Source organism: Ursus americanus, chromosome X, assembly GCF_024610735.1.
Source record: "Ursus americanus isolate L20-20 chromosome X, mUrsAme1.1.p, whole genome shotgun sequence".
Classification (NCBI taxonomy): Eukaryota; Metazoa; Chordata; class Mammalia; order Carnivora; family Ursidae; genus Ursus; species Ursus americanus.
In genome coordinates this window covers 6,188,056-6,206,069 of record NC_142164.1, presented here as the reverse complement: position 1 = coordinate 6,206,069, position 18,014 = coordinate 6,188,056, and the positions used below count along the sequence as shown (strand labels likewise).

The following is an 18,014-nucleotide window of genomic DNA, read 5'->3' as shown; positions in this document are numbered from 1 at the left end:
GGAATCTAACAGGGATAGAAAATATGCTGTCCTTATCAATATTAACCACAATTTAAATATAGGGTTTTTTTTTTAAGGCTCTGATCTTTTTCGCTTGCTTTCTCTCAAGAATTGCCAAGGGCCTGGAATAGAAGCATACTCTGGTATTTTAACTTGCTCTCCAGTAAAATGAAACATGTAAAACCTAATATCTAAAGTCCATTTACCAGTATGATTTGAGATTCACTTTATCTTAATTTCTGATTGACATTTCTTCAGCAGGGAGTTTCAGTTTTTTACTCAGTTGAGTAATTAATGACCTATAAACAAATATTTGAGAGGTCTCCATTTTAAAGGACCTGTCATCCCTTTTGTAATGAGAGAAGTCCTTTTGTTAGATGACTACTTTCATCTACACAATGCATTTGCCTCCAACCAGCCATTAACAAGACTTTTACCCCCCACTCTCTTTATCATTTACTCAGGGAGTCTGCATAAAGAGCAATTAATTGGGTTAACCCATTCCTCCTGATAGAAGAGGACAGCTACAACCCATGAACACCAACTCTCAGCGCTTGCGGGTGGTTGGGCACCTCCGTGGAGAACAGCCATAATGACCCTGTTAGGCACAGAGCCCAGATCACTTCCTTTAACGTTTGTAATTCGGGTTTCCCTGTTATTTTAGACTTTTTCCTCCTAAACCAATTATATTTCTTACAGAATTTATGTTCTGAGTTTCCAGGGTTTTTTTTTTCCTGCCTCTTCCAGTTTTCCCTTTCATTTCTCAGAGAAACATCTCCAGTAAGTGGATGTGAGGCAAAAATGACAAACATACCTTACCTAGACATGCATGCTCTCTTGGCAATAACAGACTGGCAGTGGATTCAAACATGCTTTGGAAACTGTTAAGCCCTAAAATAATGTGTTTGGTGGTGGTGGTGATGATGATGATGATGGCGGCAGCAACATGGTCCTGAGATCAGTGCTGATTGCAAAACCTCAGCTTTCCTGTCTGCAAGGTCCATCGGATCCTTACTAAGGCTTTCAAAACAAATAAAGCAGTACAACCACTGAACCAACACTACTTTAAACAAGTCAATGAAAATACAGTGCTATATACCACTCAAGCTGTTTCTAATCACAGAGTGTACTCTACACTCTGTCAGTTGCATCCAAATCTGAGAACTGAGAATGTTTGACTCTTGTAACTGACCTTGATGACTTCCATACACTCCTAAAACCAAAGTTCTCTATAAATCACAACAAATGAATAGAATCCTCAAACAGAACTACTAAATCATACCTCTACATCAAACCAGGTTGAGAGGACATTCATTTGTTTCACAACATGTTTTCCTATTTCAACCGAAAAGCAATTTCTTGACAGCCCTCTCTTAGAGGTGTTATCACAGTGAAGGCTCTACTGCCGTTCCTAGAAAGCCAAGTCCTGCACTTCTCCTGAGTGTGTGAAGAATGGAGAGTGGCAAAATGCACTTCCCAAGTATGCGATTAGATCACCTGCCCTTGCTTTCTCACACGAGTGTCTCAGTAAATCAAAATGAATCCTCTCAAAGATAAACCATAAAGTACCTTCTGTTTTCTATCAGATCACTGAATGAGTGCAAAGTTGGAGTAGGATATGTTTTTCTAGGATGAGAACATTTCCTTCGTGGTTTCAGTGAATGGAATGCCAAGTGTGAATGGAGAAAGATCTATGAGAGTAGTGAGAGTTTGATAAATGTGTTGAAATAATGCAAAGGAATTTCACAGGAACATATTTATGGTTCCTTTTCTGGACAGGAAAAACTATGGATAATTCAACATTCAAATTCAAAATCATTTACTGAACCCCATGCTAGGAGATATGTACTGCACTGGGACCAGGAATGCCTACATAATTTGCAGAGCCCAGGGCAAAATTAAAATGCAGGGCCCCTTGTTCAAAATCATTATGAATTTTAAGATGGTGACAGCAGAGCATTAAACCCAGTGAGGGACTCTTCTAAGTGTGGCACGCTTTGTGACCATAAGGGCTATACACCCTGGCTGGGGCTCTATCAGAGTGTAGAGAGAGAGTGATGAAAAATGACTTAGCTCTGCCCATGGGTGTCAGGGAAGGTTGCTCAATGGAGATAATAAGTGAGCAGGGTCTTGAGGAGGAGGCTTTCTCTGGAGAAAGAAAGGAGGAGGACCCTGAGAATAGAGGCATTCTACAAAGAGGGAACAGCATGTATTCATTCATTTACCAAATACTGAAATCCTGCTTTGTTCTAGACACTGTGAGGACCCAAAGATGAAAAACACAACTCTTGCCCTCCAGGAATTTATAGTCTAGTAGAGAAGACACTCAGAAAACACAAGCTTATATGAAGGCTACTACAGACTGAATGTTTGTCTCTCCCCAAAATTCATATGTTGAAACCTAGTCCTAGCGTGATAGTCTTTGGAAGCAGGGCCTTTGAGAGGTGATTATGTCATGAGGGTGGAGCCCTCATGAGTGGGAAAAAGACTACAGACAGCTCCCATGTCCCTTCTGCCATGTGAAAACAAGGCAAGAACACAGCCATCTACGAACAAGGAAGAGGGTTCTCACCAGATACCAGCACTTTACCCTTGGACTTCCCAGTGTCCAGAAGTATAAAAAAAATGCTTGTTATTTAAGCCACCCAGGCTATGGTATTTCTGTTAGAGCAGCCCATATGGACTGAGTTATTCATTCATTCATTTATTCATTCATTTGATAAATGTTTATTGAGCATCTACTGTGTGCCAAGTACTAAGATAGGTGCCTGGGGTACAACTGTAAATATCTATACTTGGTCCTAGTGTCTATTGGGGAAATGGAGCAAGCAATTTAGCAAGCAATTATAATGAAGCATGATATTTGCTATGATTAGAGAATCCGGAAAGAACATCTAATCCAAGGATAGTAGGAGTGGTATATGAAATTGAGGAATGTTTCCTGCAAGAGCTGGGGGAGGCGAGTTGTTAATCATGTTTAAAAAGTTAAACTTTATTCTGAGGGCAATGGGAAACATTGAAACTTTCAAATAGGAGTGGGACATAATGATTTTTGAATCACTCTGGCTACTATGTGGATTGAAGGCAAGGAAAAGCACAGTATATTTGTGAAATAGTATTCTGAAAGGGAAAAATGTGCATTTCTATCCTCCTTTTAATGGTAAGCAAAAATGGCCTCACTCCAAAATTTGCTAAGAAAAACATCACCTAAGAATTTGTTTTGTGTCAGTCAGGCTTAGACAAAAGGAATGGTTGTGTGTGTGTGTGTGTGTGTGTGTGTGTGTGAGATATGTAACAAACCTTATGTTATCATCAAACTCATCATTAGTTCGCTCAAAATGCAGTCATTTTGCCAGATTCCTAAGTGATTACAATGCACGCGTTGAAATAATCATAGTGCCCAGATAGATTATAGACTAGATCCAGTCATTCTTCAGCAAGGGACCAGGTTTCTTATTTTTGTTTTCACAAGTACAGTCTTTGGACAGAAAATGGGTGCTCAGTAAATGCTTGCTAGCAAATTCATCTGCTTGGCATTTAAGAACACTGTTCCATATGATTTGATGTAAGATTACACGGTCATGCAAGCTATTTCTCTACTTTTGTTAGCTAACACAACAGAAGAACATCTACCATGATACTGAACAATATTTTTAAAGAAGTTGTTCATGGGAACTTCCTTTTAAATCAGTGACAGATGTATCTTTGGCAATATTATTTATTAACAGTCTTTATGAAGAGATAACATAGTTTGTGATGTGACTGTCATCAGGACTGGGAGGGGGGTAGAATTACAGTAAAACATCCCTAAGAACTGAGAAATGGGGAAAATGAGGCTACCCTCTGAGTTAAACTTTAAAATCAATATGTAATGAATCAGAGGAGATATGCAATCACCTTTAAGATAGAGAAGATCTCCCAAGCCTGCAGGACTATACCAGATTGAACCCATTAATATGACTAAGGAATGTGTTAGTCAGAAGAGGGCTTGGTTACCTAGGAAAGCAGGAAAACATTAAGAGTAGGTGACGCAAATGTTGGCAGCATCATCCAAACTCTGTCATAGGCTAAGACTTTCTAACCCCATCAACAAGGCCATCCTTGCAGTGAAGACGAACGCCTGAAAGCATTATGCATCGAATTCACATAATCTATCCACTAGGTTTCAGTTCCATTCTCACCCCGTAAGTTTCTGATTCTGGTCTCCTTCCCATGGAGATTAGCCTATAGTTGCCATTCTCAACCTTGTTTGCAAATTGGAATCGCCTGGGGAATTAAAAAAAAAAGTACAGATGTTTGGGTCCTACCCCAGAGATTCTAATTTAATTAATCTGCAAAATGGCCTGGGATGAGGATCTTTAAAACTCCCCAGGTGGATCTAATATGCAAGCAGGGATTTGAATCACTGACTTATTAAAAAAGAATATGGCCTTCCACAGATTCAGGGTACTCTAGGTATGCTCTGTGACAGGGGACAGGCAGGAATTAGGATCCACAAACTCAGAAGTATGGTAAAAAAAAAATTGCTTTTATTTTTTCCCATAGCTATGATTGCCATTTTGAATCCCGGGTAGGGAAAATTTAATCTTGGCTGCCTCCCTTTCTCCTGAGTTGCTAAATTGGTGAGAAGATAATAGCAAGATGGTTTCAGGCTTGTCCTTGGTCCCACGTTCCTCAGTCACATCCCCTGAGCTGTCTTCATTTCCATCTGGTCTTTGTCATCTGTTCGCTCAGACCACTGCCACATCCTCCTTGCCCTGACCACAAGACTTCTTCAAGTTTACTGTTTCTCTCTGCCATGTCTGTGTAGCTCCCACATACTCAAGAAATATTTGACTCCTCCTGCACTACTTTGGACTCTGGATAGTCTATGAGGCTTTCTCAAGCCCACCCACTAGCCACACCACTCAGACATTTCTCCCTTGGGGTGTCACTGCTCCACTGGACTCTATCTGGGAAAAGGGAGTGGGAAGCACAGGTCTTCTCTGCTCTCCAATAACCCAAAAGTATTTACAATTACAATTGTGCTCCTCTACCTCCAGGGCTCAACCTAAAGAGACAAGCATAAGGCCACTTCCTCAAGGACCCCACCAAAATCCAAACTCTCTGTTTTCACACTGACTTCCTGTCCCTCAGTCAAAAGAAACCTTAGCTGGTGCAGACAAACTGTGCTCTCATCATAGTCAAATTTGGTGTTCACTGTTACTGCTCTGGTTCTTATTTCCCACCCACCACCCTTCCCAGGGCTAGACTTTTGAAACTCAAAAGCCAAGAATTGAGTTCTCCAATCTAGTCTGTCATCCTTCCCCTAAGGCAAAGAATGGTGCAGCTGTAGCAGACGAAATGAAGAGGAGAGGGGATGTTGAAAAGGCCAGGGAAATAAGCAGAGGTTAATTTTTCAAAAATATTATCTTGCCATAACATTAACAGTTTTCATTCAAGTAAAGAAGGAATTTAAATTACCATTTGGATTTTCATGTCAGTGTACCTATAGTGATTCTTAACCTTCTTTGCATCATTCATAGACCTCTTTAGGAATCTACAACTATAGATTTTCCTTCAAGAAAAATGCAATAGACACATATTTTACATACAATTTTCAGGTGCCCTATGATCATCTGAATCCCAAGACCCCAGATTAAGAAGTGCCAAGTTATGTTGGTCATGCCAGTGCCTATTGGTGAAAATGATTTCTCAGTGTTTATTAGTAACTGCTCATTCTGGCTTTGTACATCACTCTTATGAACTTGGCCACTATGAATTCAGCTCTGAGAATTGAATTCACTCTCAGTGGGCTAACTAAGCATGTTCCTGTGCTTGAAAGATTGACAGATGGCACTGGATTCTTGCCAAACACTGTGAAGCCTCTGGTGTTAGAACAACAGCCTCGCCTCCGGCACACGTATTTTTCCTCTCATTTGAATTTTTAATGAATAAAGCATCTTATCCACATGGCGAAGCAACCTACCAGCAAGAATGCATAGAGCACTGCTATGTGTCAAAGACCGTGCTGGACAAAACAATGGTCATGGCCCTCAAGGAGCTTACAACCTAATATGGCAGGAAAAAAAAAACACTACAGTCCATCTACGGCACAGCTGGGCAAACCACAGCCCACAGGCGCTACACAGCCTGACCCTGCCTGCTCTGTAATGCAGTTTTACTGAAACACAGCCACACCCACGTACTCACACGTTGTCTGCGGCTGCTTTTGTGCTACAACAGCAGTGCTGAGCCACGGCCACGGAGACCATACGGCCGGCAAAGCCTCAAATGTTTACTGTCTGGCCCCTTACAGAAAAAAAGGGGCTGACCTCAGCCCCAGAGCCATGCTTCTCAAACTTTCATGTGCCTATGAATCACCTCAGCAGTATTGTTGAAATGTAGATTGTAAGTCAGTGGGTCTGAAGTGGGACCAGAGATTCTGCATTTCTGACAAGCTCTCAGCTAATGCCAATGCTGCTAGTCCAAAGACCACTCCTTGGGTAGTGAGGATCTAGAACTCTGAACTGCTTCCTGGGTTATTCACTGAGCGCTCCCCTGTGTCTGAGGAAGGCCCATGAGGAGATTTTCTCATCCTGAGGATAAGGCAACACATTTACCTTGCACAGTCGTTGATTATATACAAAATATATTTAAAACCTCTCACAGTCTCTGGCACGTAGTTCTCTTCATATACAGTAGCTAGTGCAATAGAATGTTTTGCACTTTATCTCTACTTTTCCTAGGAGAAGAGATGCCAGAAAACTTCACATTTGGAAGGATAAATCACTGCAGGAGTATTAAATAATCCTATTATTTTTCATAGATCTAGGCTTCCTTGGGGGTGACTGAGTTCTATTGTCCAACTTTCCAGACCTTTCCCAAAATGGTTGAGGGTCTTGCAGATCTATTTTTAAGTTTTTTACTATAAGCCCAACTCAGGCCCAATTCATGGACAGAGAAGATGTTATTCCTGGCTTAGATTTTCCTTTTCAACTACTCTTTCCAATCTTTGAGAACATATTAAAAGAGTCTTATGGCCCATATATAGCCCATATCACACAAGGTACAGATATGTATAAAATACCATATTCTGAACAGGCATGACAAAATATATACTGTACCTTGAGTTCAAATGTCTTGCGCTGTTCCCTCTCAGATGTACATGGCACCTAGGAACAAAGAAAAAACTGCTTTCATATGTTTTGAGAAGTTTTCAGTTGAAATGATGCCTCAAGCTGTCTCAGTGACTAGAGAATGAGGACAAAAAGTATTTTGAAGTATTAGGTTATTTAAATGACATGACCTTCCAGTGGACCTTGAAGGAGTATGCCCCCTTAAGATACTAGTATCTGGGAAAGGCATGTCTTAAGCTATCCCTTGATAAATATCAGTTCCAAAGACCTCAGCAAAATACATTGGACATACAGAGTCCCAGCACGCAGCAAGCCACAGACCTCAAAATGATACGAGCTGTATTCCACTAGCCATAGACAACTACAGACCCTCCTGGATTCAGTGGATTCTAAGAAACAATTATGAACAATCAGGCCAGGTTTGCCAAGCCATTTCATGATTATATTGGTTATTTCCCAATTTGCTCTCATCTCCAAGCCTACCTTTCTGTACTATGTTCTGTGATTCTGGGGCTGGGACTCTGCACATCTTATTTTCCAGACTGCCATGCCAGCTGGTTCCTAGATGGTTCTACTGATGGGAGGAAGTAGCAGGAGACTAGAAGGTAGGAGGAGGGGAGAACAGACATCCTTATTGTTTGTGCTTACCACCGGCATGACTTTAGCAACAGAGAACAGCTTTGGCTCTAGCATCCTGCTTATTTGGGAACCCCGACATTGGTGTAACCAGTTCCCCATGTTAAATCCCTGCTATTTGGAACACCTAGAGCAGAGTGGTTTTCCTGACTAGATGTAACCCAAAGTTATCAGGTCAAGACCAGTAAGCCAATAAAGGAAGGAGTCCCCAGAACCAGATTCTCAGCCTCCTCAGCCCCTCTCCAACTTCTTCAGAGTGAGAGAGAGGTCTGTGATCAGGGGTTACGATAGTGATAGGATGTTCTATACAGGCGTATGTTCTAGCATTTAATGGCTCTACTAAGTCCTCCATTGTGCACACAGATACCAAATTTGAAAGTCTCGATAGGTTGCTCAGCCCCTAAGATAAAGGGAAAAGCATTGAGAGTCATTCACCATGAGAAATACTTCAGCTAGCGGGGGTAAGGAAATCCAAGATCTCTATTTGCCACACACATGAAATCTCCAAAGCACAAAGTTTTGTGGGTCTTTTTAACCTGCAAATTAAATTGGGGGCACAATCCCAGACTGAGCAAAAAGAAACCAATATGACATTCTGAGAACGTGACTGATAACTACCGGATTGACACCACAGGATTTGCCTCATATTTCCTGATATGTAAGGGGGGAATCTGTCACTGCTAATCAATTTCTACTTTGGAGTAAGTAAGGATAGAGAGATTTCTAGGAATCTGACCCAGTGTGCCTAGAACCTTAGAGACCAATGATAGGAATCCTGCTGGCCAACTTCTGAAGAACACACCAAACTCATGGTAGGAAAACTCAGGAGCCTTCCTGTGCTCAAATACTAAAGAGTGAACAAGAAAAGTGAAGGCCAGCCACAGAGAGTGCTTCTTGCCCCAAGGAGAACTAGTAGGGGAAGCTGCCCCATACAGGATAAATCAGGGTTAGTCAGGGAAGAGTCTGGGTGCAGCCTCCAAAGCAGAACTGGAGGGTGTGCTTCCAGACTGGGGGTGTGGGAAAGGGGCGTGAAATAGGTAAATTAGTAAGGAGATTAGGGCAGGAAAATTGCCTTTAAATTTTAGGAATGACATAGAGGTAAACTGAGAACCACATAAATTAAAATTCTGGCCCCAAGGGGTAAAGGGAAGCAAGAAAATCATCTAGCATCCAGGCTCAGCTACACAGCACTTGGGAAGCCTGGGGAAAATACCACCCACACACCAGAGCACTGCTTTGTACGAGCAAATTTCCATTCTAAGGATCTGGATGGAAAAGAGAGCTAGTAAGACCTTGGGAAAATGCTTTCCATTCCCTGAAGACAAACTGAGCAGGGATGTGAATATAAAAAGATTTTTAGCCTCAGCTCTAGCGAGAAGGGTACCAGGAAGTCACCTTGGTCATATCTCAAAAGACAATCACAGTAAACAAACGTAAGAGGGCTAGGCAGAGATAGAGAATCCACCCCTTCCCTTCTTCCCCCACCCAAACAGGTTAAAAATGTGAGTCCCACGTTTTAAGAAGACACACTAGGATTCTGAGGAACGAATGCGGGGTGTAGCTCAGGCCAATAAAGGATGGGCACTTGAATTCATCTGGCCCTGCACTGTAGGCTGAGGCCCAGGAGAAGCTAGCACCGGGGGGAGGGAACGATGCTGAGTACTGAGCAGTAGCCAGCAAGAAAGACTGACCCCAGTATCGCAGCCTGGGGCACAGCCCGCCTCAGCAGCCCACCACCCTAATGACTCTCAACCACAGACGGTTGGTCGCTGCAGGAGCCAGAGCTAGCCCATCACCAGTCACCGCACGGAAGTCACAACCCCTCCCCATTTCCAGTCATTGTTTCCCTTAGCTGCTAGGTGTGCCACGGGCTGGAGCTTTCATTCCACACTCTAGGGATGGACTGGAGAATGCTAGTTCTCACAGTGACCCAGCGTGGTCTACTAGAAAGCATACAGCCTCTCAAGCCACAAGGAGCTATTTACATATAAAGAAATTCAATTAAAATTGTAAATGAAGCTCCTCAGTTGCACTAGCAACATTTCTACTGTTCCATAGTCACAGGTGGCTAATGAGTACTACAAGAGAAAGTGCAGACACGGAACATTTCCATCATTGCAGAAAGTTCTTTTGGACGGCGCTGCTCTAGAATCTGAACTTCCTCATTGCATCTTTGGGCAAATTAGTTTACCTCTCTGAGCCTCAGTTTTCTTGTCCGTCAAGTAAGCTACGAGGAGAATCAACTTCACAGGTAAGGATCCAGCGAGGTCATGAAAGTGAAGTGTTCAGCACATAATAACAATGATGAGTCATCTTTGCAAGTGAGCTAAAAAATCCTTGAAAGGAGATGCCATGCAGTCTGGTTCACTGGCATGTTCTCCAGGGTCTTGCATAGGGCACACAGTTGGCAAATATTTACAGGATGTCCTGCTAGACAAAACAGTTGGGTACGAATTGGAACTGCCCTTTTCAAACTGTACCCAAGCAGACCAGACTGCCTTTGATGCTTCCTATTTCAGAGAAACAATTGCGGAGGCTTCCAGTGAGCCGCTGTTCACTTTGAGAAATGCCAGATTGTTCCAATTTCATAAGAATGAGCTTTTAACCATGAGCAAAGCAGAAAACCAGCCAGGTTTAAGACACGCTTGGAAATTCTTAAGTAACAGATAAATTACCGCAGATAAAAACTGGCCGAGGCAAGAGGTAACCTCATGGGAACAATGAGCTTGGAGCATTTGTATTCAGGCATTGACATTTTCCCAAATGCTTTTAATTATCATCATTCCCAGTACATTTGCGAGAGAAAGCCTCAAGCCGACTTCTGAGCTACAGGAATTATTCTTGGCAATCCGGGCAGTGTCAGTCGGGGACCGGAGTCCATCAGCTATGGCTGGTCGCATTTTGTGATACTGGGTTCAAGCTACGTGACTTCCTCCACCCCATCTTCACTCTATGTCCCTAACATTTGTCCCAGCCCTCAATCCTAGCCCCACATTTGGATTATGGCACCCACACCTCTCTTCAACTGCAGCCTCATTGCTCTACTCCCCTTAATGCCAGGGTCATGTTTTCCTCAACCTGCTCGCATCAGGCCTCTGTCCCCATGCCTCCATGGAAACCACTTCCAGGACGATGACTTTTTCCACATTGCCAAGTCCAAGTTCAGTTTCCGATTCTCATTTGACTTAACCCCTCATTAGCTATCCACACAGTTGGCCACATGCTTTCTTTTGAAATTCTTTTGTGACTTCCTCAGTTCCTGGTTTCCCTCTCACCTCCCTGGCCTCTCGCCCTGTCTCCCTGGCTCATCTCCACTCTTCACATGCCAATCAGTGGGAACTTGCTCCAAATTCATTCAGATTATGGTACTCCCCTGATTGAAGCCCTCAAAACTCTCCCTACTACACTTAGAACCTTATAGATCTCTTTGGCTAAAAGCCTGTGTCTTCCTCTCCCCCTGCCTGCCGCTCCCCCTGCTTGTTCTCTCTCTCTCTCTCTCTCTCTCTCTCTCTCTATCTGTTAAATAAATAAATAATATCTTAAAATAAAAACTAAAAAAAAACCAGTATGGAGGTTCCTCAAAAAGTTAAAAATAGATCTACCCTAAGTTCCAACAATTGCACTATTAGTTATTAACCCAAAGAATACAAAAACACTAATCCAAACAGATACATGCACCCTGATGTTTATAGCAACATTCTATTCTACACTTGAAGAAACCAAAGTTCCAGAAAACAGAAAATGAACTATCTACAGTATCATAGCTAGAATGAGAACACAGCTCTCCTACTTATTGTATCAATGTTATTTCCACTATACCATGCTACCACCCTACAGGTAATGGCACATGCCTGGGGTGTCTTGCAAGAGAAATTTGTCTTGTATCATTTGACAAACAGAAAAGCAGGCTAAAAGAGGCCAACTCCCTTTATCCCCATTGTTCACTTAATGTTTTCAAGAGACAGAGAGGAGAGTTATACCCCAAGAGGTGATTTATGGATGGGAAAGGGGGAAGGGAGGATGTTAAAGTTTAGAGCAAATACTATTCTTCTCTCTCTTTATCACATCAACATCCCTATGGGTGAGGATAGATCAGAATATTGAGACAAATTAAGTCACAAATTGTGTATATGGGAATAAGGAGGGACAGTGCCGTCTACTCTCCCGTGATGACAGAGCAATGTTACCACAAATCAGTCTGGAACAGTATTTGAGAATTAGGTGGATTTTAGCACCAGGACAAGGTAGAGTCACCCCTTGACTAGCTAGCTATCTCACTAAGCAGAAGGTCCTAGGCTTTCCTCTTCTTATCCCACTTTCCTCCTCTGAAGTTCAGACCTCATCCTTGTAAAGCTTCTTTATCTGGACCTGATATGCCTGGTCCAGCAGACAGGAAAGAGAACCGTGGGCCAACAACTGTCAGAGATGGAGCAGGTGGGAGCTATGGATGGCAAAAGCCATCTTCCAGGCAATGGCCAGAGGCTTCTAACCAGAGAAAGGGTTCGGAGGTACAAAGATAGAGCACAGGCTTTTGTCCTAAAATAGAATTGTTAGAGTAGGCAGTTAGTTAGGCTTTAACAGGATACCTGGAGGCCAGCAAAGTGTGATTCAAGGCCCGTTATCAGGAAAGTTAGCAATCTGTCCTGGCAGCATTCCAGGAACAAAGCCACAAGAAGCCAGATCCAACCCGCAGGCCCAAGACAAAGAAGGCCGGAAACCCTGACCAAGTAAGGGAAAAAAGGCACTGAAACCCTGCTCCCAAAGAAATCCCCTCCCCAGATAATAAATATTCCATCCCTTAGTGAACAACTGCCAATAAAAGACAGACCCGAACCGCAGGCACAGCTCTGCCTTGAGCTGGCTGCTCTCGCTTCTCAAGAGTGTACTCTCTCTAATAAACTCTTCACTTGCACCCCTCAAACACGGAGTATGGTCCATCCTTGAATTATTTTCTCATCAAGCCTCCAGCAAAGTCCCAGGGACAGGCCAGGGGAAATCCTCAGGGCCCAGAGGTCTCCCCACTTCACCCAGCAACAAGAATGAGAAACAGAATCAATTAAGGCATTCTACTGATGTGTATACGGACAGCTACTATTGATTGAATATCTGCTCGGTGCCTCTCAAGTTCTGTGGTAGGTGCTTTACACCTTACCTGTAATTTCATCCTTATAATCGCCCCAGTTATCTGTTAGAGTGTATCAAGAAAACCAAGAAACTCTGTATATTAAATAGAAAGGTTGAATGTAGGGAATTGGAAGCTTTACAACCTTTGGCAGGGCTAAGGGAATGAAACTCAGGAAGGCCACTCTCCAGAAATCTGAAAGTGCAGAAATCTCAAGGAGGCCACTATGATGATCTCAGCTGTCACAGCACTTTAGTGGGGGGAATCTTGGGAGAACTCTGAAAACCAAGGGAAGCAGCTGCAAATGATCTAGCTTCTCTTCCTCTTTCCCCTTTCAAAATTCACACAAGTTCCCCTCCACTGGAAGATTATAATGCAGAGTCATGCCAGAAAGGGATTGTGTGAAATGCTGCTCTAAGTTTCTCCCCCATGAGCCAGAGAAATTTTAGAGAACAATGAGGGTGATGCTAGGTGGACAACAAACAATCCAACCCATTTATAAGATGGGCATCTTAACCCCTATTTACAGATGAGGAAAGCAAGTAAATTTCAAAGGTCACACCAGCTAGAAAGCAAGAGATAAAACCAGGCTCTTCCTATTTTGTCAAACAGCCTTTTTCAAAGAGGACCGCTCATGCTTACTGGATGTGAGAGGCTTATGGGGACCCCAATCAGAAACAAATATAGTCCACGTTCGATGCAAGTTTAAAGGAATTTTATCCGTGAATGTATGGGTTTTCCTAGATTGAGCCAAACATAAGATAATTATATATCCCAGTTCTCCAGGATAGTCCTCGTATATGCCTATTGTTCCAGAATCCCATTTAGTTTAGCATTTGCCCTGTTGATTTTTAAATGAAGCATTATTAGTAGTAGTTGCATTAAAATAAGCTGGGGTGTGTTTGGTACCCTCTATTTTGTGGACCCAGCTTCTGCCACGGTTTCCTCTAGAAGTGTGTGAGGGGCATGTATGGTGCACAGATTGCTCAGTTTAAAAAACTGGTAAATCTAAAAGATAACCAATTAAAAACCATTTCTGCTGATCCATGATGAACACTTACCATTCAAGGACATAACTGCAGCACACTCACTGCTCTCTGACGTAAGGTGCTAGGGACAGCTACTTCTTCCCAGTTTCCGGTGGAACAGGGGAATTATTTGCCTCTGTTGCCCTAGCCAGACACTTGATGTACAACCAAGTTCTGCTGTGGTCCAGGCCTTGACCTGCAAGTTGCTCAAAGCAGGATATGTTCGGTGTATATAAACAGGAACAGACGCATAGCCTTGCACTAGTGTATGGAAAGTAGTCTGCTTGCTCCTGTTACAGTGAATCTGTTATTTACTGTATGGTGAAAACGTATAACTTTTGATTGGCGATACTTTCTCATTTTGCAAGAATCCCTCTGGGAAGCAAAAAACTGAAAATATTAAAGTGCGTATTTAATGAAAAATTAAGTACCAAATTTCCATTTCCCAAAAAAATTGGTGATGAATGGGAAACTTGCACAAAATGCTTGCCAGCATTTACTCTCCACCATGGGAGCCAAAGTGATATCACTGTGCCCACATGATAACCAGAAGACACAAATATGCTGAACAAGCATCAGCATCTCCTTTAAAAATGAGCAGTTATTTTAAGAAGAATCTGCCCAAAGAAAATGTGCAGCTGCAGAGGGTAGATTTACATAACACTCCATAAAATGTGATTTTCATTTAGACCAAATGACTGCTCTTAATTAATTTAAATCACTTTTCCATTCCAAATTTCCTAATACTTTGAGGGAGGGTAAAGCTATAGCTGTTAATATATTGGTCCCATTAGCAGAAAAATCTCAGAAAGAGTTAAAAGATGTTAACTGTATCTGGGCTGTCAGATGCTTCAAATAGAATACCCAATAATTATTTGATTTCTTTCATTCAATTCATGGAGTCACATTAAAGCTATGGAAGTTAATTCTGGTGAAATATCTGACTTTGTTGAGAATTTGATTGTAAATTCAGTTAGAAGTTTCAACATTGAACACAAAATGTTTTTGAGTGGCAATACAAATACAAAACATAGGTAAGGCACAATGTCACTGTAAAAACATTGTTTTTGCTAATCTAAAAAGAAAACTATGGAGCATAAATGTACTTTGATTTATTTGTGGATGTCTCCCAGTTGAAATAGAAGCTGTACTTGTCAAAATGTACCAATATTTTTACATATACACAGTAATATAAGTCAATTACAGCATTTTCATCAAGAAGATAATGGGAACACCAAAAGTTACTCCACTATACTGGTATGTGCTTTTTCACTTTTTACATTTCAGACATTTTTGAGCCTTTGAAGAAATACATTTTAAATCAACCTAAGTGCCCTCTAAAATTGAACTTTCTTGTAAATTAGTTATCAAAATTTTGGTTGTGTTTTGTTCAGAATCATTTAAAAATCATTTAAAAATCTTATCTGAGGTTTTAGTAAGTGGACTGATAAAAGTTTTACCTTTTGAAGCTTTTAGTGAATTCTGTTTACTGAAAATGAAGTTTGCAAAAGATACTAAAATATATTTCTACAAAAGCAAGGAAGAGACTGAAACAAATCAAACAATGACAGTGCATATGGTAGGCAAATTTTGATTTTTACATTATATAACTGTGTTTTGGATTATTACTATTTGTGAGAAGAGTTTTTTTTCAAGAAGTTCCTTTTTTAGTTGGATAAATAGACATCCTGTACCATAACAGAATAAAATCTAGAAGGCCTATGATTTTGTACCATTTAAAATTGGCAAGGAATTCCTTAAAATCATAAATTCAGACAACTTATTTGACAAATTTTGTCTTATAAAATATTTGTTTAAGAAAGCATCTCTAAGGGGGCGCCTGGGTGGCGCAGTCGTTAAGCGTCTGCCTTCGGCTCAGGGCGTGATCCCGGCATTCTGGGTTCAAGCCCCACATCAGGCTTCTCTGCTGGGAGCCTGCTTCTTCCTCTCCCACTCCCCCTGCTTGAGTTCCCTCTCTTGCTGGCTATCTCTCTCTCTCTGTCAAATAAATAAATAAAATCTTTAAAAAAAAAAAAAGCATCTCTAAGGGGCAACTGGCTGGCTGAGTGTCCGACTCTTGATTTAACCTCAGGTCTTGATCTCAGGGTCGTGGGTTCAAACCCCCCATTACGCTCCACATGGAGCTTACTTTAAAAAAAAAAAAAAGAATGAAGGCATCTCTGAGTGGAGACAAAAAGTCAGTACATGTTAAAAAGTTCGGGTTAGGGGCACCTGGGTGGCTCAGTCGTTAAGTGTCTGCCTACGGCTCAGGGTGTGATCCCAGCGTTCCAGGATCAAGTCCCACATCGGGCTCCTCCGCTGGGAGCCTGCTTCTTCCTCTCCCACTCCCCCTGCCTGTGTTCCCTCTCTCGCTGGCTGTCTCTCTCTCCGTCAAATAAATAAATAAAATCTTTAAAAAAAAAAAAGGTCAGGTTAAAATATTTACAAAATTAAATAGGAAAAAAAGAATTAAGATTATTATCCATTTAGCAGAATTTGCTCTGAATTTACAAGATACCTCTGCACCCATGGAGATTGAATTTTCTCAATTAAAAATTTTATGGTCCACAGAGATGTCAACACGACCCTCTATTCCCTGCCTCTGACCTTTGTTCATCTGTCTTCCCTCACTGCAAACTCTCTTTTTTCATATGGCAGAAAACTCGGCAACCAATGTTTCAAAGTTTTACGTCTTATGGCTTCAGGCATTAAGTGGCTATCCAAGTCCCAAATCCAAAAATCCAAGAGAATGGGTTTATCTGTGAGGACTTGCTCAGGTGCTTTGGGCTACACAACACACAATGCACTGTGCAGCCATGTGGAGGGCTGACAGAGGTGCTTTCTGGAAAGGTGTGCCAGGTAAGCAATTCATAGGTGTCCACTACACTGCAGACTATGGTGCTATTAGAAAATGAGGAGGAAGAGTTGGTTTGGGACCAATGGGGAGATTATTAAGTTGTTGCCCAATTTTTTATTATTAAATTTTTTGAACATACAAAAAAAGTTACAAAATGAGCATCTTTCTATAGCAACCATCTAGATTCAACAATTGTCACCATTGTGTTATGTTTGCTTTATGTCTCTATGCATGTTTGTGTGTATGTATGTGTATTTTTCAAAAACTATTTAGAAGTATGTTGCAGATATCATGACACTTTATCCCTCAGTACTTCAGCATGCATCTCCTAAGAATAAGGTTGTTTTCTTACAAATCTCCAATACCAACATCACACCTTAAAAATTAATAATCCCCTAACATCATAGTTAGTCCATGTCCAAATTTATCCAGTTTTACAACTAATGACTTCTATAGCTGGTTTTTAAATCAGGATTCAATCGAGTACAAATTTATTTTTAGATATGTAGTTTAAAATTGCTGTTCTGATTTAGATATACAGTAGACAGTTCAAAGTGAAGGTCTGGAGTCCGTTCAAAAGGCAACCTATAGTTAAAAAATGACAAGTTCCCATAATAAAGAGGAGAAAAAAGCTGAGAAGCTATTGAATGGAATATTAGTGAATCAAAGAAAGGAAGGAAGAGGCTGACGTATCAAATACTACTGCAAATCACATGAGGTGGATAAGGCCTGAGGGAAACTTGGTGAGCCAAATCCCCTGGAGAGCAGTTCGGGCAACAGAGGAAGTCAGACTACAAGGGGTTAAGTACAAGTGAGTTGTGAAGAACTAGACCTGAGTATAGTCCTTTCTCCAGAAGTTTCAAATTGAAAGGAAGGAAAGAGGTTACATAGAACAGAAGTTCCCATGGTTTTCATCACCATGAGCCTTTTTCATTTTTCTCTCCCCTCACTAGCACCACTATCCTGGAGGCAATGTTTTGAAAGTTACTGTTTATCAAATGGTGTTTAATGATAATGGAGTTCATAACTTTTCTTAATCTAGGGTAGTTGCTCACTAGAGCTTCTCATTATCACAAATCAGAGCTCCCTTGAAGGGAAGAGCCGGTAGATAGTATAGCAATCCCTGACAAAAGAGGAAAAACATTGTTTTCTCTAAAACACAAGGGAAAGAAGAGAGAGACAAAGGAATGCTGAGGTAGAGATGGTGGCAGTAGAGACAAATGTAAGCTGTAAGTTTGAGAAAAAAGATGTTG

General features: G+C 41.5%; 1 long non-coding RNA gene across 1 annotated transcript in view; it reads right to left on the bottom strand.

The window, feature by feature from the left end:
• Window positions 1–7,075: 7,075 nt before the first annotated feature.
• Window positions 7,076–18,014, bottom strand: part of LOC148106811 (uncharacterized) — a 140,947-nt gene continuing 130,008 nt past the window's right edge. Inside the window, exon 3 of the long non-coding RNA XR_015723427.1 lies at window positions 7,076–7,154. This is a non-coding gene — a long non-coding RNA (uncharacterized LOC148106811). The remainder of the gene's footprint in view (window positions 7,155–18,014) is intronic.